A 23205-nucleotide genomic window follows, 5' to 3' on the forward strand; every position below is an offset into this window, starting at 1 on the left:
CTTCTGGACATCTCCATCTTGCAGCATGTAGAAGAGAATAGATTGAATTCCTCCAAGTAGCATCGTATAACATAATCCTACCCGGCGATCCCCTCCTCGACGCCCTGTTAGAGAGCGACCACCGGGTTGTATCTGGCACTTGGAAGGGTGTATTTTATTCAGTATCCAGTTCTAGTTGTCATAAGGTCAAGGCACAACTCCGGGTCGTCCTTTTACCGAGGGACACGGCTATTCGAATAGATAAACTTCCCTGCAGGGGTGCACCACATAACCCAACACGCTCGATCCCAATTGGCCGGACACACTTTCCTAGGTCATGCCCGGCCTCGTAAGATCAACACGTCGCAGCCCCACCTAAGCACAACAGAGAGGTCAGCACGCCGGTCTAACCCTATGCGCGCAGGGGTCTGGGCCCATCGCCCTATGCACACCTGCACGTTGCGTACGCGGCCGGAAGCAGACCTAGCCTAGTGGCGTTCCAGTCCAATCCGGCGCGCGCCACTCAGTCGCTGACGTCAAGAAGGCTTCGGCTGATACCACGACGCCGGGATACCCATAACTACTCCCGCGTAGATGGTTAGTGCGTATAGACCAAATGGCCAGACTCAGATCAAATACCAAGATCTCGTTAAGCGTGTTAAGTATCCGCGAACGCCGACCAGGGCCAGGCCCACCTCTCACCTAGGCGGTCTCAACCTGCCCTGTCGCTCCGCCACAAAGATCCACTTGCGGGTACTCCTACGAGCCGACCCGACTTTAGTCATCACATGTGTCATGTATGTAGTATATAAGTATATACCTGTGATCACCGCCCAGGTGATCACGGCCCGATAGTATAGCACAGCAGACGGACAAGAATGTAGGGCCACTGATGGAAATCTAGCATCCTATACTAAGCATGTAGGATTGCAGGTAAAGGTATTAACAGTAGTAGCAAGGATAGGCTATGCATCAGGATAGAATATCGAAAAGCAGTAACATGCTAAACTACTCTAATGCAAGCAGTATAGAGAATAGAGTAGGCGATATCTGGTGATCAAGGGGGGGGGCTTGCCTGGTTGCTCTGGCAAGTAGGAGGGGTCGTCGACTCCGTAGTCGAACTGGGCAGCAGCAGTGTCGGTCTCGTAGTCTACCGGAGAGAAGAGGGGGAAGAAACAGTAAATACAATGCAAACATAAGCATGACGATGCGTGACATGACAGTGAGCGGTGCTAGGGGTGTCCTAACGCGACAGTAGGTGGTACCGGTGAAGGGGGGGAACACCCGGGAGGTATTCCCGATGTTTCACGTTTTCGGACAGACGGACCGGAGGGGGAAAGTTGCTAGTTCGATAGGTTAGGGAGGTGTGGTGGACGAACGGACTGCGTATTCGGATTCGTCTCGTCGTTCTGAGCAACTTTCATATAGAAAACATTTTCATCCGAGTTACGGTTTAAAATATATGAATTTTCAAAGTTTATTTGAATTTCTGGAATTATTTATATTCAGAAAAATGAATTATGACGTCAGCATGAGGTAATGCTGACGTCAGCAGGTCAACTGGTCGGCTGACCAGTCAAACCAGACAGGTGGGTCCAGTGGGACCCACATGTCAGCCTCTGTTAGTCTAACATTTAGTTAAACTAAACTAACAGTAAAATTAGAGGGATGGGCCCCACATGTCAGTGACTAATTAGTTAAACTAATTACTTTTAATTATAAAATCATTTTAATTATTTATTTTAAGGGGCGGGGCCCGCACGTCAGTGGCTGGGGCCGCCCAGTCAGCCCAGTTGACCAGGTCAACTGGTCAACAGGTGACCAGGGGGCCCACTGGCAGTGACCCAGGGGGTGGCCCCCAGGTGTGCCACGTCGGACGCCGGCGGGAGGGCACTCCGGCGAGCCCGTACACGGCGACGAGCCTCGGCCGTGGCCGGATTTCGGCCACAGGGGTCCGTTTCACGCGCGCTTGGTCGCGTTCGAACGGCCAAGACGATCCGCGCCGGATGGTGGTAGTGGTTCGTCCGGAGATGGCCGGAAACGGCACCGGCGGTGAGCTTAGCGGCGGCCGGAGTTCGGGGTTGCACGGGCACGGCGATGGGAGGCACGGGAAGGCCAGGCGTGGGGCTCTACGGGGTCCTGGGAGTGCCAGGAGCACGCGGGGACCATCGGTGCGGGCGGAGGAGCTCGGGGTGCGCGAGGACGAGGGGGGGGGGGGGCAGGCGGGGCGTGGCCGACGCGGGCGCGCGGTCGGGGCGCGCGCGGGCGAAGGCCGTGCGGGCGCGCGTGCGTGGACAGGCGCGGCGGGGCGCGTCTGGGCGCGCCGGAGCGCGAGCGGGGCGGCGGTGACCGAGAGGAGAGGGGCGGGCGACGGAGGCCGGTGGCCTCACCGAGGGATGCAGGGTCACGGCAGTGGGGTCGAGGGGGAGACGGGGGCGACGGCGATGCGGTGTCGAGGCGCAGGCCGGCGAGGAGGAGGAGGCAGGCCGGCGAGGCAGCGCTCCGGCGAGGCGAGGGCGCGGGGTCGAGCGCGACGGCGTCGGTCTCCTCCTCGATCCAGACCGGGGGGGTGAGATATTTCGGGGGGGGAAGCGAGGCTGTCGGTGGGGGGGCAGGGGATAAGGTAAGGGGGGTTGGGCCGGCCGGCTGGGCCTGGGGTGGCCCAGTTGGGCCAGGTCCAGTGGGGGGGGGCTTTTGTTCCTTTTTTTTTCTTTGTTCTGTTTTCTGTTTTCTCTTTTTTGTTTATTTCCTTTTCTGTTTTATTTCATTTAAAAGTATTTAGACATTTTATAAAAATGTGTTTTCTCCACCATAATTACCAGTGTATTATTTAGAACCCACTGAACATTTCTGTTTGAATTTTTGAAAACTTTTATTTTCCACTTTGATTATATTTGAAGTTTGAACTAGGAGTTTGACAAGGGTGTGGTTCAAATGTGATCAAGCCCTGTTTAGCAACATGATTAGCTTAACCACAGGGGCTTACTGTAGCATGATTCCCAGGGTGTTACAACGTTGGAGACGTATCATTGATCAAGCTGAATTACTATTGAATAATATGTTGAGTAATGATAACAATTGGTCACTTCCTGAACCAATTCCTAAGCCAACTCCGAGGAAAAGGGGTATTCTATTTCTCAGTCCTAAAGATATGCAAGTGGCAAAGAAATCTATGAAAGAAAAGGGTATTAAAGTTGAAGATGTTAAGAATTTACCACCTATTGAAGAAATACATGGTCTTGATAACCCAACACAGGTAGTAAAGGTAAATTCTCTCTATAGATTTGATGAAGGTGATATTCCTCGTTATAAGTCTGCTAGCCAATGCTTAGATGAGTTTGATAATTTTATTGTTAAACAAGAAAACTTCAATGCTTATGTTGGTAGACAATTGAAACGTAATGCTTATATGATTGAACACTTGAGTGATTATATGTCTAGAGTTAAAGGTGAACTTAAACTTATTAGTAAACATGCTTCTATGGTTACCACTCAAGTAGAAAAAGTGCTTAAGGCTCAAAATGATTTGCTCAATGAATTAAATAATAAGAAAAATGATAATGTTGTTAGAGTTATGACTAGGGGGGGTAAAATGACTCAGGAACCTTTGTATCCTGAGGGCCACCCTAAGAGAGTTGAGCAAGATTCTCAGAGAACTAATGTTGATGCACCTAGTTCTTCTAAGAAGAAGAAAAAGAAAAATGACAGCACTTTGCATGCTTCTAGTGAACCTGTTGTTGATACACCTGAGAATCCCAATGATATTTCTATTTATGATGCTGAAACACAATCTGGTGATGAACATGAACCTAGTGATAATGTTAATGATGATGTTCATGTTGATGCTCAACCTAGCAATAACAATGATGTAGAAATTGAACCTGCTGTTGATCTTGATGACCCATCAAAGAATCAATGTTATGATAAGAGAGACTTTATTGCTAGGAAGGGCGGTAAAGAAAGAGAACCGTGGGTTCATAAACCCATGCCTTTTCATCCTAAACTATCCTAGAAAAAGGATGATGAGGATTTTGAGCACTTTGCTGAAATGATTAGACCTATCTTTTTGCGTATGCGTTTGACTGATATGCTTAAGATGAATCCTTATGCTAAGTACATGAAAGATATTGTTACAAATAAAAGAAAGATACTGGAAGCTAAAATTTCCACTATGCTTGCTAATTATACTTTTAAGGGTGGAATACCTAAGAAATTAGGAGATCCAGGAGTACCAACTATACCATGCTCCATTAAAAGAAACTATGTTAAAACTGCTTTATGTGATCTTGGAGCCGGTGTTAGTGTTATGCCTCTCTCTTTATATCGTAGACTTGATTTGAATAAGTTGACACCTACTGAAATATCTTTGCAAATGGCCGATAAATCAACTGCTATACCTGTCGGTATTTGTGAGGATGTGCCTGTTGTGGTTGCAAACGTTACTATTTTAACAGACTTTGTTATTCTTGATATTCCTGAGGACGATAGTATGTCTATTATCCTTGGTAGACCCTTTTTGAATACTGCAGGGGCTGTTATTGATTGCAACAAAGGCAATGTCACTTTTCATGTTAATGGTAATGAGCATACGATACACTTTCCAAGGAAACAACATCAAGTCCAGAGTATAAATTCTATTGGAAAAATTTCAACAATCACTATTGGAGGTTTTGAATTTCCTCTTCCTACTGTCAAGAAGAAATATGATATTCTTATTGTTGGGGCTGTGCATATCCCCGTTGAGGTAACCTAGTGTTATTCGAAAATTCTCCGGTTTCATGTTATTCGGAAAGAGTTTGTTAACGAGACTTGATCAACCTTGTTAGTGGATTCCTTTTGATGAGCATGAGATGGATGAAGTTAGAAAGCACAACTCTCTGTACCCTCCTTTTACTTTCTGTTATTTAGATTAAATAAAGCAAAAATAGTATTTTCTATCTGTTTTCGGAATTATCCTTGCAATAAAAAATACCCCAAAAAGAAAAGTTCTCCAAATGTCTTGAAAAAGAAATATGATTTTTTGTAGAATATTTAAGAATATCTGGCACTGAGATACACCAGGGGGACCCACCATTTGGCCAGGAGGGTCCAGGGCGCGCCCACCCCCCTGGGGTGCGCCCCCTGCCTCGTGGGCCCCACGTGGACCCCCTCCACTTATTCCTGCACCCACTCACTTCGTCTTCCTCCAGAAAAAAATCCTCCCATAGCTCAAACCCATATTCTAGCTCATCTTGCTGCCATTTTCGATCTCCTTGTTCAAAGATCCATTCACAAAACTGTTTTGGGGGACTGTTCTTCGGTATGTGACTCCTCCAATGGTCCAAATAGTTTTTGTTCTAGTGCTTTATTTGTTGCAAATTTTTGCTGCTAAGGTGACCCTATTCTTGAGCTGCATGTCAAATTTATATGGTCCCAAGTAGTTCTAATGCATGATATAGTCTCTAGGCACTTGTGAGAGTAGTTGCTATCAATTTTGTTGAGTTTGGTTCACTTTTATTTTGAGTCACTAAAATTTCAGAAATTTTTCAGAGGAAGAAAAATGTTTAGGAGAATGTACCAAGGTGGTTCCTCAAGGAAGCAAGCACCAAGGCTCATGATACGTGAGCCGGACAATGAACTACCAAGGGAAGCTCAAGTGCGGCCTTGTGAATGGCCGTTAGAGGAGTTTATGGTCGGAGCAGGCAAAAAGGAGATATGTTATAACCAGGGAGGAGGCGAACGAGTATGAAAGGAGGACGGAGGCAGCTCGCCTCCAAGCTGCAGCTCTTGAGGCAGTAGCTGCTGCATCTCAGTACAACCCCAGCTATGACTTTGGATATCCGCCAGGCCATCCGTGGGCATAGGCCAACTTAGGACAAAAGCCTAAGCTTGGGGGAGTATGTATTTCTCACCGAATTACATTCATGTTCACACACTCATGCCAGTTGTCGGTGCTCATACTTTTTCATTGTACTATCCATGCTAGTTTATTTTCTATTTTAAGCCTTCTTCTTGTGTGTTTGAAAAACCTTAAGAAAAAAATTAGTTGTAGCTTTTAGCTAGTTTACTTTCCATGTATGTAGTAGTAGTAATTAAAAGAAAACCCAAAAAGATTTCTCGTTCTTCTTTTGCTTGGTGGGAGCTTTCCCGCGTAAATAGTTTTATTTCCTTTCTTTTCTTTGGGGGTCAAGAGGAGAAGACCATGATTAAAATGTTGAGTGGCTCTCATATGCATTATTGTTGATTTAACCAAGAGCCCATATTACCTTGTCTTCTCCTTTGTATTAAATGCTAGCAGATTCCAGCTTAGTCCAATGCACGTGCACTATTATTATTATCCACACCGTTCGGTCATGCGAGTGAAAGGCAATAATGACGATATATGATGGACTGATTGAGATGGGAGAAGTTGGTATGAACTCGACCTATCTTATTTTTGTAAATATGATTAGTTCATCATTCCTGATTCAGCCTATTATGAATGAAACATGTTTGCCATGACAATTAGAGATTATAGTTGCTCATGCCATGCTTAATTTGCTAGGAGTTTATAATGATTTACCTTGCGTGCCAACATGCTATTAAAATGGTAGTGATGTGGTATGATAGGGTGGTATCCTCCTTTGAACGATTCGAGTGGCTTGACTTGGCACATGTTCATGCATGTAGTTGAAACAAAATCAACATAGCCTCCACGATATTTATGTTCATGGTGAATTATATCCTACTCATGCTTGCACTCAGTGTTGATTAATTTTAATGCATGTTCATGACCGTTGTCGCTCTCTCGTTGGTTGCTTCCCAGTCTTTTTCTAGCCTTCACTTGTACTAAGCAGGAATACTGCTTGTGCATCCACTTCCATAAACCCCAAAGTTATTCCATATGAGTCCACCATACCTTCCTATATGCGGTATCTACCTGCCGTTCCAAGTAAATTTGTATGTGCCAAACTCTAAACCTTCAAATGAAATTCTGTTTTGTATGCTCGAATAGCTCATGTATCAACTAGGGCTGTATATATCTTCCATGCTAGGTGAGTTATTCTCACGAAGAGTGGACTCCACTCCTCACTCACGAGAAAATGGCCGGTAACTGGGATGCCCAGTCCCATGCTCAAATCAAAATAATTGCAAACAAAACTCCCCCAGGACTGTTGTTAGTTGGAGGCACCCGTTGTTTCGGGCAAGCCATGGATTGATGCTTGTTGGTGGTGGGGGAGTATAAACTTTACCATTCTGTTTGGGAACCGCCTATAATGTGTGTAGCATGGAAGATATCGAGATCTCTTGGTTGTTATGTTGACAATGAAAGTATGCCACTCAAAATATTATTTATCTCTATTACAAAACTGGAGCTCTGGCACCTTTACAAATCCCTGCTTCCCTCTGCGAAGGGCCTATCTATTTACTTTTTTGTTGAGTCATCACCCTCTTATTAAAAAGCACCAGTTGGAGATCACCGTTGTCATTTGCATGCATTACCATTAGTTTACATTGAGTATGACTGTGGCTGGATCTCTTTTACCATGAATTACAATGTTTAGTCAGTCCTTGATCTTCAGAGGTGCTCTGCATTTATGTTTTGCGGTCTCAGAAAGGGCTAGCGAGATACCATCTTGTTATATCATATTATGATTGTTTTGAGAAAGTGTTGTCATCCGAGATTTATTATTATTGCTCGCTAGTTGATTATGCCATTGATATGAGTAAACATGAGACCTAAGTGTTATTGTGAATATGGTTAGTTCATAATCTTTGCTGAAAACTTGAATGCTGGCTTTACATATTTACAACAACTAGAGCAAATAGAGTTTGTAAAAAAATTTCTTTATCACTTTCAGTTTGTCAACTGAATTGCTTGAGGACAAGCAAAGGTTTAAGCTTGGGGGAGTTGATACGTCTCCATCGTATCTACTTTTCCAAACACTTTTGCCCATGTTTTGGACTCTAACTTGCATGATTTGAATGGAACTAACCCGGACTGACGTTGTTTTCAGCAGAATTGCCAGGGTGCTATTTTTGTGCAGAAATAAAAGTTCTCGGAATGAGCTGAAACTTCATGGAGAATATTTTTGGAATTTATAAAAAATACTGGCGAAAGAATCAACACCAGGGGGCCCACACCCTGTCCTCAAGGGTGGAGGGCGCGCCCACCTCCCTGGGGCGCGCCCCCTGCCTCGTGGGCCCCCTGAGGCTCCACCGGCCTCAACTCCAACTCTATATATTCACGTTCGGGGAGAAAAAAAATCAGAGAGAAGGATTCATCACGTTTTACGATACGGAGCCGCCGCCAAGCCCTAATCTCTCTCGGGAGGGCTGATCTGGAGTCCGTTCGGGGCTCCGGAGAGGGGAATCCATCACCGTCGTCATCATCAACCTTCCTCCATCACCAATTTCATGATGCCCACCGCCGTGCGTGAGTAATTCCATTGTAGGCTTGCTGGACGGTGATGGGTTGGATGAGGTTTATCATGTAATCGAGTTAGTTTTGTTAGGGTTTGATCCCTAGTATCCATTATGTTCTGAGATTGACGTTGCTATGACTTTGCTATGCTTAATGCTTGTCACTACGGCCTGAGTGCCATGATTTCAGATCTGAACCTATTATGTTTTCATGAATATATGTGAGTTCTTGATCCTATCTTGCAAGTCAATAGTCACCTACTATGTGTTATGATCCGGCAACCCCGAAGTGACAATAATCGGGACCACTCCCGGTGATGACCGTACTTTGAGGAGTTCATGTATTCACTAAGTGTAATGCTTTGGCCCGATACTCTATTAAAAGGAGGCCTTAATATCCCTTAGTTTCCAATAGGACCCCACTGCCACGGGAGGGTAGGACAAAAGATGTCATGCAAGTTCTTTTCCATAAGCACGTATGACTATATTCGGAATACATGCCTACATTACATTGATGAACTGGAGCTAGTTCTGTGTCACCCTATGTTATAACTGTTGCATGATGAATCGCATCCGACATAATTATCCATCATTGATCCAATGCCTACGACCTTTTCACATATTGATCTTTGCTTAGTTACTTTTCCGCTGCCACTGTTACAATTACTACAAAACTGCTACTGTTACTTTTGCCACCGTTACCGTTACTTCCATACTACTTTCCTACTAAATACTTTGCTGCAGATATTAAGTCTTCCAGGCGTGGTTGAATTGAAAACTCAGCTGCTAATACTTGAGAATATTCTTTGGCTCCCCATGTGTCGAATCAATAAATTTGGGTTGAATACTCTACCCTCCAAAACTGTTGCGACCCCCTATACTTGTGGGTTATCAGAGACGTATCAGCATCCCCAAGCTTAATTCCTGCTCGTCCTCGAGTAGGTAAATGATAAAAACAGATTTTTTTATGTGGAATGCTGCCTAACATGTCATCTCATATTCTTTTCTTTATAGCATGGACATTTGAACTTTTATATGATTCAAAGCAATAGTCTAGTTTTGACATGATGACTTAAATACTCAAGAATATCAACTAGCAACCATGTCTTTCAAAACATCAATGCTAAAATAAGTTATCCCTAGCCCATCATGCTCAATCATTGATCCATTCATGAAACACACTCGCATATTAGCTACACCCAATACTCAAGTACGATCATAGTGCCTCCTAGTTGGTGCTTTTATAAGAGAAGATGGAGACTCAAATTCAAAATAAAAATGGCATAAAGTAAAGAAAGGCCCTTCACGGAGGGAAGTAGGGATTTGTAGAGGTGCCAGAGCTCAAAGCGAAAAACTTAGAGATAAATTTTTTTTGGGAGGTGTGCCTTTCCCACCAACGAAAATGACTTAGAGTTCCCAACACTTTCCATGCTAGATATATCATAGGCGGTTCCCAAACAGAAAATAAAGTTTACTCCTTTTTCCACCATACTTTCACTTTCCATGGATAACTGTATCCACGGGAGCCCTCCATACCAACACTTTCCAAGGAATTTATTATTTGACAACATAAAGTAAATTCATTTTTCATTTCGGGACTGGGCATCCCTAATACCTTTGCCTTACTCTCGTGCAATGACAAGTGAATAAACACTCATCGTGAGAATAACACATCTAGCATGGAAAATATTATCCACCCCTCACCGCCTCGCGAGTGGTACGAACACACAAAAGAGGAGTTTATTTTGAAAATTAGAGATGGCACATACAAATTTGATTAGAGCAACAAAAGAATACCGCATATAGGTAGATATAGTGGACTCATGTGGCAAAACTGGATTATAGGTTTTTGGATGCACAAGTAGTGATCATACTTAGTGCGAAATGAAGGCTAGCAAAAGATTGAGAAGCGACCAACCAAGAAACGAATAATCTCATAAGCGAGCATTAAGCATAATTAACACCCAATAATGCACCACAAGTAGGATGTAATTTCATTGCATGACTATTGACTTTCGTGCTTGCATAGGGAATCACAAACCTTAACACCAATATTCTTAATAAAGCACAATTACTCATCAACATGACTCACATATCACATCATCATATCTCAAAACTATTACAAGGAATCAAGTTTATTTTGTCCAATGGTCTTCATGAAAGTTTTTATTATATCCTTCTTGGATATCTATCACTTTGGGACTAATTTTCATGTGTTGCTTTTCATAAGCTCAAACAAATATAAGTGAAGATCATGAGCATAATATTTCTTTCTCTTAAATTAATTTAAGTGAAGCAAGAGAGAGTTTCTTAAAAAATTACTAACTCTCAAATAAGAAAGAGAGCATTTCTTCAAAAATACTAAAGCACACCATGCTCAAAAAGATATAAGTGAAGCACTAGAGCAAATCCATAGCTCATAAAGATTTAAGTGAAGCATAGAGAGCAACTCTAACAAGTCATGGCATAATTTGGATCTCTCAAATAGGTGTGTACAGCAAGGATTCAAGACTTCAAAATCAAATCAAAACAAGCAAAGACTCATATCATACAAGACGCTCCAAGAAAAACACATAGTATGTGACGAATAAAAATATAGCTTCGAGTAAAATACCGATGGTCGTTAGAAGAAAGAGGGGATGCCACTCGGGGAATCCCCAAGCTTAGTTGCTTGCTTCTCTTTGGATAATAACTTGGGGTGCCATGGTCATCCCCAAGCTTAGGCTCTTCTTACTCCTTATTCCTTGATCCATCGTAAGATAACCAAAAGCTTGAAAACTTCAATCACACAAAACTCCGACAAAACCTTTGTGAGATTCGTTAGTATAAGAAAGCAAATCACTACTATAAGTACTATATAAAATCAATTCATATTTTATTCTTGCATTGTATATACTGTATTCCAACTTTTCTATGGCAAAAACTCATCAAAGAAAACCATAAAATCATCAAACAAGCACACAACGCAAAGAAAACAGAATCTATCAAAAACAGAACAGTCTGTAGTAATCTGGATATTTCGAATACTTCTGTAACTCCAAAAATTCTGAAAAATTAGGAACACGTGAGAAATTTGTATATTAATCTCATGCAAAAAGAATCAACTCACTCTTCTATTAAAATGAGAATTATTTTCGTGAGCGGAAATGTTTCTGTTTTTCAGCAAGATCAAACAACTATCACCCAAGAAGATCCTAAAGGCTTTGCTTGGCACAAACACTAATTAAAACACAATCATAACAGTAGCATAATTTTGCAAACACTCAAGAATAGAAAGCAAAAAGCAAAACTAAATTTTATTCATTGGGTTGCCTCCCAACAAGCGCTATAGTTTTACGCTCCTAGCTAGGAATAAAGCAAGGATCTAAGTTTTGTCATCTTTGGTTCTAGATCCATAAGATGCCCTCATGATTGATTCATATGGTGGCCTAATTATAGTTCTAGGGAAGTGTGTTCCATACCCTTCCTTACTGGAAATTGAAACTTAATATTGCCTTCTTTCATATCAATCACGACACCGATAGTGCGTAAAAACGGTCTACCAACAATAATTGGACAAGACGGACTGCAATCAATATCAAGAACAATAAAATCTATGGGAACATAATTCCTATTTGCAAGAATAAGAACATCATTAATTCTTCCCATAGGCTTTTTAATAGTATAATCCGCCAAGTGCAAATTTAAAGAGCATTCTTCAATATCAGTAAGACCAAGCACATCACACAAAGATTTAGGAATTGTAGAAACACTAGCACCCAAGTCACACAAAGCAAAACACTCATAATTTTTAACTTTGACTTTGATAGTAGGTTCCCATTCATCATGTAATTTTCTAGGAATAGAAACTTCTAATTCCAACTTCTCTTCAAAAGCTTTCATCATAGCATCAACAATATGTTTAGTAAAAGCTTTATTTTGTTCATAAGCATGGGGTGAATTTATCATGGATTGCAACAAAGAAATACAATCAATCAAAGAACAACTATATTAATTAAAGTCTTTGTAATCCAAAAGAGTGGGCATATCACTAGTTAAAGTCTTGACCTCTTCAAACCCACTTTTATCAATTTTCTCAACAAGATTTTCACCTTCCGAATTATAGGGAGGCCTTCTAGCTAAAGTTGACTCTTCTCCAGTCCCTTTTCCATCAATCTTAACTTTACTAAACAAGGAATCAATAGAAGAAACACCAATCACTTTAAGATCTTCATCACTTTTATGAAAGCAATCACTAGAAAACGCTTTTTCTAAAAATTCTCTTCTAGCTCTAAGCATAGCGGTTCTTTTCTTAGTTTCATCCATAGAAACATAAAATCTTTAATTGATTCCACAACTTTAGGCACAAAAATTTTCATCTTGAGATTTTTCACATCCTGAGAAATTCTATCAACACTTCTAGACAAATCATCAATCTTATTCAACTTTTCTTCTATAGTAGTGTTGAATTATTTGCATGTTGATAAATTATTTAATATTATTTTCAAGATCAGATGTGTTTCTATTATTATTGTAAGATTGATTTCCATAGGAATTACCATAATTATTAGAGGAATTATTAGGAAAAGGCATAGGATTAAAATTACCTCTATAAGCATTGTTATTGAAATTATTTCGAGAGATAAAATTCACATCTATGGCATCACTATTTTGCTCAATCAAAGTAGACAAAGGCATATCATTGAAATCAATAGGAGCACTTTTACTAGCAACCAATTTCATAAGAGCATCAACTTTTTCACTCAAAGAAGAAATTTCTTCAACCGAATTAACTTTTTTTACTAGTAGGAGCCCTTTCGGTATGCCATTGTGAATAATTTGCCATAACATTATCAAGCAATTTGGTGGCTTCATCCAAAGTAATTTCCATAAAAAGTACCACCCGTGGAGGAATCTAAAAGATTACGAGAAACAAAATTCAATCCCGCGTAAATTTTTTGTATGATCATCCAAAGATTTAACCCATGAGTTGGACAATACCTTAGCATCATTTTCATCCTTTCCCAAGATTGTGCAACATGCTCATGTTCAAGTTTCTTGAAGTTCATGATCTAGGTTCTAAGGGATATAATTTTTGCGGGCGGAAAATACTTAGTGATAAAAGCATCTTTGCACTTATTCCAAGAATCGATAGTATTGGGAGGCAAAGAAGAAAACCATTTTTTTTAGAATCATGCAAAGAAAACAGAAATAATTTCATCTTCACAACAACATTGTCCACATGTTTTTCTTTTGCATATCGCATAATTCCATGAAGGTATTAAGATGGGATGCGGCATCCTCATTAGGAGTACCGGAAAATTGATCTTTCATAACAAGATTCAGCAAAGCAGTATTAATATCACAAGATTCCGCACTAGTGGCGGGAGGAGCAATCGGAGTGCCAATAAAATCATTGTTGTTGGTATTTGAGAAATCACATAACTTGGTGTTCTCTTGAGTCATGGTGACTACGCAACAAGATTGCACTCAAAATAGATCCGGCAAGAAAATGGCGAACGAAAAAGAGGGCGAATAAAACGGCAAATTTTTGTGAAGTGGGGGAGAGGAAAACGAGAGCGAAATGGCAAATAATGTAAATTGCGAGGATATGATATTTGTGATTAGGAACCTGGTATATGTTGAAAATCCTCCCTGGCAACGGCGCCAGAAATTCCTTTTGATGGCGGCTTGAAGCTACGTCGGTATTTCCCCAAAGAGGAAGGGATGATGCAGCACAACAGCGGTAGGTATTTCCCTCAGTGATGAAACCAAGGTTATTGAACTAGTAGGAGAACCAAACAACATAACGTAAACAACACCTGCACACAAATAACAAATACTCGCAACCCGACGTGTAAAAGGGGTTGTCAATCCCTTTCGGGTAACGGCGCCCGAGATAGGCAAACAGACGTGAGAGAGTAGTAAATATTGATAGATTGAACACCAAATAAAATAAATTGCAGCAAGGTATTTTTGTATTTTTTGTTTAATAGATCTGAAAATAAAAGCAAAGGAAAAGTAGATCGCAAAGGCAAATATATCAAAGAAGAGACCCGGGGGCCGTAGGTTTCACTAGTGGCTTCTCTCAGAAAAAATAACAAACGATGGGTAAACAAATTACTGTTGGGCAATTGATAGAACTTCAAATAATCATGACGATATCCAGGCAATGATCATTATATAGGCATCACGTCCAAAATTAGTAGACTGACTCCTGCCTGCATCTACTACTATTACTCCACACATCGACCGCTATCCAGCATGCATCTAGTGTATTAAGTTCATGGAGAAACGGAGTAATGCAATAAGAATGATGAAATGATATAGACAAGATCTATTTATGTAGAAATAGATCCCATCATTTTATCCTTAGTAGCAACAATACATACGTGTCGGTTCTCCTTCTGTCACTGGGATCAAGCACCATAAGATTGAACCCACTACAAAGCACCTCTTCCCATTGCAAGATAAATAGATCAAGTTGGCCAAACAAAACCCAAATATCGGAGAAGAAATACGAGGCTATAAGCAATCATGCATATAAGAGAACAAAGAATACTAATATAACTTTCATGGATAAAAAGATAGATCTGATCATAAACTCAAAGTTCATCTGATCCCAACAAACACACCGCAAAAAGAGTTACATCATATGGATCTCCAAGAGACCATTGTATTGATAATCAAAAGAGAGAGGTGAAGGAAATATGCCCTAGAGGCAATAATAAAGTTATTATTTATTTCCTCATATCATGATAAATGTTTATTATTCATGCTAGAATTGTATTAATCGGAAACATAATACATGTGTGAATACATAGACAAACATAGTGTCACTAGTATGCCTCTACTTGACTAGCTCGTTAATCGAAGATGGTTGAGTTTCCTAGCCATGGACATGAGTTGTCATTTGATTAACGGGATCACATCATTAGGAGAATAATGTGATTGACATGACCCATTCCGTTAGCTTAGCACTTGATCGTTTAGTATGTTGCTATTGCTTTCTTCATGACTTATACATGTTCCTATGACTATGAGATTATGCAACTCCCGTTTACCGGAGGAACACTTTGTGTGCTACCAAACGTCACAACGTAAATGGGTGATTATAAAGGTGTTCTACAGGTGTCTCCGAAGGTACTTGTTGAGTTGGCATATATCGAGATTAGGATTTGTCACTCCGATTTTCGGAGAGGTATCTCTGGGCCCACTCAGTAATACACATCACTATAAGCCTTGCAAGCATTGTAACTAATGAGTTAGTTGCGGGATGATGTATTACGGAACGATTAAAGAGACTTGCCGGTAACAAGATTGAACTAGGTATTGAGATACCGACGATCAAATCTCGGGCAAGTAACATACCGATGACAAAGGGAACAACGTGTGTTGTTGTGCGGTTTGACCGATAAAGATCTTCGTAGAATATGTGGGAGCCAATATGAGCATCCAGGTTCCGCTATTGGTTATTGATCAGAGACGTGTCTCGGTCATGTCTACATAGTTCTCGAACCCGCAGGGTCCGCACGCTTAACGTTCGTTGACGATATAGTGTTATATGATTTGGTGACCGAATGTTGTTCGGAGTCCCGGATGTGATCGCGGACATGACGAGGAGTCTCGAAATGGTCGAGAGGTAAAGATTGATATATAAGACAATGGTGTTCGGACACCGAAAGTGTTTCGGAGAAAACCAGATAGTCATCGGAGTACCGGAAGGGGTACCGGTCACCCCCGGGAGAGTATTGGGCCTATTGGGCCACAAGAGGGGAGCACACCAGCCCACAAGGGGCTGGCGCGCCCCCCATGGCAGCCGGCCAAGTGGGGAATGAAAGGGGGGAGGATTCGGCCTCCCCTTCCTTCTCTCTTCCCCTCTTTCCTTTCTTCTCCGACAAATAAGAAAAGGGGGGCGCCACATGGGGAGGACCCCAAGTAGGATTCGACCTACTTGGGGTGCCCTCCTGGCTGCTCCCTCCTCCCTCCCACCTATATATATGTGGGAGGGGGGCGCCTAGCACACCCCAGATAATTGCCTAGCCGTGTGCGGCGCCCCCTCCATCGTTTACACCCCTGGTCATATTTTCGTAGTGCTTAGGCGAAGCCCTGCGGAGATCACTTCACCATCACCATCACCACGCCGTCCTGCTGACGAAACTCATCTACTACCTCGACGTCTTGCTGGATCAAGAGGCGAGGGACGTTACCGAGCTGAACGTGTGCAGAACGCGGAGGCGCCGTGCGTTCGGTACTTGATCGGTTGAAGCGCGAAGAAGTTCGACTACATCAACTGCGTTGTGAAACGCTTTCGCTTACGGTCTACGATGGTACGTAGACACACTCTCCCCCTCGTTGCTATGCATCTCCATGGATAGATCATTGCGGGTGCGTAGAAAAAAAATTGTTTTCCATGCAACGATTCCCAACAGCACGCGTGGCAGAAAAAATGTGGGGGCGTGGCACGTGTCATGAGATTGCCTCCTTTGAGAGCACGAGAAGTTTTGAGGCCAACGGAGCAACAGGACCCACACTTCATGCACAAACCGGACAAGTTCCCTCTCGATACCCATAGACTAGCTCGGAGACGGTGCGATTTACAAGCGGCCTCAGGGGAGGCTTATTCGAAACGCGCCCAAAGTTTTACCACACCCTACAGGGGCCATTTGATGACACCGTGCCAGCTCTCGAGGAATTTCGAGATTGTACAATTTTCCGAGGATTTCAGCGGTTGCATCAGGCATGCCACCGAGGTACTTTCGGTAACCCGGTGGCAGGGCATGCCCCTCCCTCGTCTGTGCAAGGCTTAGGCATGCCGCAAGGACATCACAAAGGATTTCCCATGCCGCTACTGGAAAAGTTTGATGGGACGCCTTGCAGATCTGCAATTTCCCGCGATGAAACCCTAGCAAAGCAAAAAAAATCTCGAATATTGCACGCGTGCCTGAAAAATGTGGGGCATGGCACGTGTCATGCGATTGCCTCCTTTGAGAGCACGAGAAGTTTCGAGGCCAACGAAGCAACAGGACCACACTTCCTGCACAAATCGGACACGTTCCCTCTCGATACCCAGAGACTAGCTCGGAGACGGTGCAGTTTACAAGCGGCCTGAGGGGAGGCTTATTCGAAACGCGCCCAAACTTTTACCACACCTTACATGGGCCATGTGAGGACACCGTGCCCGCTCTCGAGGAATTTCGGCATCATACGATTTTCCGAGGATTTCAATGGTTGCATCAAGCATGCCACCGAGGTACTTTCGGTAACCCGGTTCTCCCTCGTCTGTGCAAGGCCTAAGCATATGCCGCAAGGACATCACAAAGGATTTCCCATGCCGCTACCGGGAAAGTTTGACGGGAGCCTTATCTTTACCGAGAGCTACTCTCAGCAACTGTTGCCTTAGCGAGAGCAGCACTCTGTATAGGTACAGTTGAATCATAAAGTCACATATTATTAATTATGAACACCGAAGTTTAATTCAACTGTTGGACTATCGGGCAATGTATAGAGGTAGGCGAGGTGGAACCAAATAGGCAACCGTTAATTTTCCGAGAGCTGCTCTCGGTAAAGAAGTCAAACCATGGTCGTGCCGTTAACCGCCGCCGGAGCCACGTGGCAGAACATTGTCGTGCGGCACTGCTTGGCTCTCGGCAAATAGTGCCTTTGCCGAGTGTTGCCTTTTTGCTGAGGTCTACTCTCGGCAATATCATGTGTTTGCCGAGGTGCTCCTTTTGTCGAGAGTCACGCTCGGCGTCTCTTACTTTGCCGAGTGCCCGCGTTTTGGCTCTCGGAGAAGAGCCTGGCACCCGGCATATACGAAAATTCCAGTAGTGTCATCCATTTCTAAATATAAGTCTTTCTAGAGATTCCACTACAAACAATATATGGATATATATAGACATATTTTAGAGCATATATTCACTAATTTTGCTTTGTATGTGGTTCATAGTGAAATCTCTAAAAAGAATTGTATTTAGGAACGGAGGGAGTAACATGCATGCATGTTCACCCAACAGAAGGAAGACAACAACCACAGGTATACACAACATGTAGCAAGATAAGATACCCATGTTTCAGGCTCATTTCACTTCACTGCCTGCCTGTGAACCAATCCCTTTACAAGATTTTTGTCTTGCTGAGCCAATTGTAAATAAGTTGATATATTGATCGCTGCAGGCCTCATATATTCTGCACTATTCACAAGCCTAGCTAATAATTAACATCATGTAGTACAAACGAACCGTGCCGGCGATGACAAGTGGTACGCTGTACTCTGCGTGGCTAGCTATCTGCAGGAATTTAACATACACATCCTTGGATCCATGAAAGTTCCTGCCTCCTTAATCTGCTACTCCTCCTTCCTCATTTCACAACTCCTGGCAAGCCAAGAAAAACGGTGGAGAGTGCATTAAGGCTCTAGCATACCAGTGCAGTAACTAATAAGATGGAATGGAATCGACAGGAGGAGATTAAGAAAGCAGATTAACTATATACACTGATAAGGGACAACGAATAGTACCTTTGCATTGAAATGTTTGTCTCCATCCTGTAGGGTTCACTTGTGTAAAATATGTGACATGTCCTTTTATTATCTGCAGAATAAATTATCTGAGAGTATTATGCAAGGTCACTAGAACATGGCCTCATATATACTATATTGAACATACAGGTTAGGCAACGATGAACATGTAAATAAAATAAAATTCCTGACCTGCAGTTTGCTTTTATCGGCCTTCCGAATGTAAAATATCTGAAAATATGTCTCCCTGTGCAGCGATGTCAGTTATTGAGTGGGTTGATGATTTGTATGAGTTCACTAGACTGATGATCTGAAGAGACGATGGCCCCCTGGCATAGTTGTTACTGTCCTGCACCCTGAGTGCGACCTCCAGATTCTGGAGTACATCACCCATTGATGGCCTATCGATGCTACGATGAGCAACACATTTCTCCGCTAGCTCGGCAAATATCCTGAGGCATTTTGGGGTGATCTCCTCCTTAACACAGGGGTCAATAATCTTCTCGAGTACACCTTTTTCTTGGCAAGATAGCGCCCAGTCACGCAAGCTCACTTGCTCGTCCGGGAGCTCAGTGTTTATCACAGGGCGTGCACACAGAATCTCCAACAACACGACCCCGAAGGAGTACACATCTGATTTTTTGGTGAGACGTCGCAGCAGGAAGTATTCCGGATCAAAATATCCAAAGGAGCCCTTCACTGCGGTGCTCACATGCGCATTGTCAATGTCTGTACATGCCCTAGATAGACCAAAGTCAGAAACTTTCGCCATTAACCTATCATCCAGTAGGATGTTGGTGGTCTTAACGTCGCGGTGGATGATTCCTTGCTCTGTACCAGTGTGGAGGTAATGCAGCCCTCGGGCTGCACCGATGCAAATATTAAGGCGCTGCTTCCATGATAGTGATGGGTTTCTGGTGCCGTACAGATGCTCACGCAGTGTTCCATGAGGCATGTAGTCATAGACCAGAATCATCTCATTCTTGTCCCTGCAGTAGCCAATCAAAGATACAAGGTGGCCATGGCGGAAATGGCACAACATCTCGAGTTCAGTCTGGAACTCATGAATGCCTTGTTGGGATTCCTGGTTGAGTCGCTTGATCGCCACCTTTGTCCCTCCATCTATCTCACCGCTGTAGACGTTCCCAAAACCACCTCTGCCGATGATATGTGCTTCATCAAAATCTTTGGTGGCAAGTTGAATTTCTTCAAATGAGAAGTGATGGACAAGATCACATGTGGGACGATTCCGATGTGCATAGCTGGTTTTGCAAGAAATCTTCACGACCTTCTTCCGTCTGCAGATAACACACATACTGAAAAGAACAATCAACATCAAAGCAAATCCGCCACCGATGGCTGCTAGTATGTCACCTTTGGATTTTCCTACACCGCTAGACAGCCTATTACGATCCACATCAGGCTTTTGTGGAATTGGAGGATTGAGCTCAGCAAGATTGTTCGATCCGTGACCCTGCAGCTTAAAGACCTCAAGACCATTCAGTATTGCATCATAATATTGTGATCTACTTGAAATATAAGGGTGCAGTGCAATCCACATGTCCACCTGACCGGAACCACTAGCCACCATAACATAGTCTTTGTATATTGGTCTACCAATTCCTCCGCTCCAGAAGATTACATCCATGGCATCACACGCTGTCTGGTTGTTGATGTAGATGTAGAAAGTCCTCTGATTTTCCAAGGTAAAAATAGACTGAATCTCACAGAAATGGAACCTTAGGAGGTACACGAATCCGGCATCAACCGGCAAAATCCATGTAAGGTTGTAGTTGAGGTTGAGCTGTGGATCTGGCCCCATCGACCGAGCTGTAGTATAGACATCAAGTGGCGCTGTGTAATTCAGCACTGCGGGTGTATACATGATAGTCACATTAGGATCTTTCGAGTAGGTCACCCCATAGCCGGCACCATATATGTATGGGGAATCATCGTCCCATGAGCTAGCCCGTGTCATCTTTCGGGGAAATGGCTTGGCCCCCGACATTGAGCCGGTACATAGTCTGGAAGCCTGTGTCAGCGGAAAATGTGAATGGTGCTATGTAATCACCATGGACAAAACTTGCGTCAGGTGTTGTGAAGATGTCAGGCGTGGGCACAATCTCAATGCCATTGATAAATGCATATGAACCATTCTGAAATGCTGATGGCGAAAAGGTGAGGTCCAAGCTATGTGAAGAAACATTCAAAGAGAACTCACGGACAAGGTAGGCATAATTGATTGCTTGAGCTGTTTGCGAAGCATTGAAACTATTTAAGAGGACAAGATTTTCTGCCATGACACCAAAAAAGGCATCGGGGGTAACATAGTTTCCATAAGCAACTGGATAGAAGTAAAGACGTAAGAACATGCGGCCTGGTCTAACGGGGAAGGAATAGGTGTAATTTGAAGTAAAGATGCGTGCAGTCATGTAAGGGACCATGGAGGGGAGGGAAGGGTCTTGGTATGAAGCACTGGCTGCAACTCCTTCCACAGATGGTGTGAACTTGGAGCTGTTGTCCCCGTCCCAAGTACGACCACCACTATCAACCTCTTGGCCTGATCCTCCGCAATTTAGGAGGATGAGGCCAGAGTCCATGGAATCATTATCAGCCACCATGGCAATTGAAAAGAGAACTAACAACATGAGGGTATCTGGTAGGGTTGGGAACACCATTATATTGCGGTGATTGGTGTACCATGGAAAAAAGAATGGAGATTTCAGTTTTACTACAGGGTGTCTCTAGGAGCAGTTGCATAGTACAAGAACATTGTGATTTTCTTGATGGGATTTGGAGCGAGAAAATGTGGAAAAATGGAGGATAGTGCTCTTGTTTAGTGACAAAGATACACCTAGAGAGCCACACAACCTGCAAGCATAGAAAAAAAGTTGATAATCCAGTAGACTGAATCATGGAAATATGAACATCAGCTGATCGATGCAAAGCAGAACATCCACGTCTTTGAGTAACAAAACAATACTAATAATTGCAAGAAGCTTAGCAAAATGAAGCTCCTAATTTCACCAGAAGTTGGAAACTGTACAGGAAGAGACAAATAGGGAAACACCACTAACTAATGGAGATATATTTGTATTCTTACTTTCTTTACAACATTGGTGCAAACAAAAAGATGAAATAAAGGCTTGGGAGAACAAAAGTAGCCAAATAACTCACAAGCTAGGTGGACAACTTGCCGTTTATGTTTGCTTTATCCCCTAGCTAGCTATAAAGACGGGCGGTGTGCTCTTCTTGCTAGGATCGTGGATGAACAAAGTAAACTTGGCCAAACTACGAGCGAAAACTAGACATATTGAAAGCCCAAAAATGCATATCAAGTGGGATAAAGGAGCAGAAAAAGATTGAGAACGGGGATTCCTTTCATGGTTACCTGAAGGAGCAGGAAGACCGATTGAGCTCGTGTGTGAGGACTGAGGAGAGATCAAGGCCCGAGCATGGGCGCCACCAAAGTCGAACATGTATGCACTGTCCGCCTGAACGACCTAGCAGGCTAGTATCAAGAAAGCATATGTATGAAGTTGCTCTGTTTCTTTCTCCTATTTGGGAAAAATGGCAGCTCCAGCCCACATCGTAGGCGCTGTATCTGGGAGACTTTCTGCGCTGGCGGGATTGACCAAGCATGCATGCATTCATATATTGATGTGCCAATTTTCCTATTAATACTTTGACCAAGGTATTTATTGATGTGACCAGGTCTTTCGTACTAATTTTTTTTGTGTGTGTGAACACAGGACTTTGGTAGGTGCTGTAGCTTTCAGCGTTGGCACGAATCAGAAAAAGAAACAAAGCGAACTTTTAGAGAAGATAAATTGGACCAACAGTACTGAAAGAGTGGTGTTTGTCGAGTGTCATGGTCTGAATTAATAATCTTGATTATCTTCTTCGCTGAGGCGAGGCATACGATCTTTTTATGAGGTGAAGCAAGGCATACATACCCATTAACTGTTTTCTAACACTATGGTGGTACGTAGCAAGAAATAATATTTGGTCGAGAGGCGGCAATGAATATAGTCTTGCTTTTCTTCTTTGCTGAGGCGAGGCATATCATGAATTCTGTGTGAATTGATGCTCTTCTTCTGAGGTGAAGCAAGTCATATGTCCTCTGGATCTGGTACTGGTAGCTTTGCTTCTTTTTACCTTTCTTTTGGTGTGTGGTGCACTGTGGGGCTGTAGATTCCTTCTTCTTCTTCTTCCACACTAAATTTCATCATAGCAATACAGCTACACATTATCTCGCTAAGGCCTAAAGAAAAACAAAATATTGCACCCTACGTTTTTTTCTATTTTTGCTTGCTTTCAGACCAGAACGGTCAGATAATTTTGTT

The 23205-nt window shown here is 42.9% G+C and overlaps 1 pseudogene; it reads right to left on the reverse strand.

Moving 5' to 3' along the window:
• Positions 1–18390: 18390 nt before the first annotated feature.
• On the reverse strand, positions 18391–22477 carry LOC109744753 (receptor-like protein kinase FERONIA; annotated as a pseudogene).
• Positions 22478–23205: the final 728 nt, after the last annotated feature.

This window comes from Aegilops tauschii, chromosome 5 (assembly GCF_002575655.3).
Source record: "Aegilops tauschii subsp. strangulata cultivar AL8/78 chromosome 5, Aet v6.0, whole genome shotgun sequence".
Lineage (NCBI taxonomy): Eukaryota > Viridiplantae > Streptophyta > Magnoliopsida > Poales > Poaceae > Aegilops > Aegilops tauschii.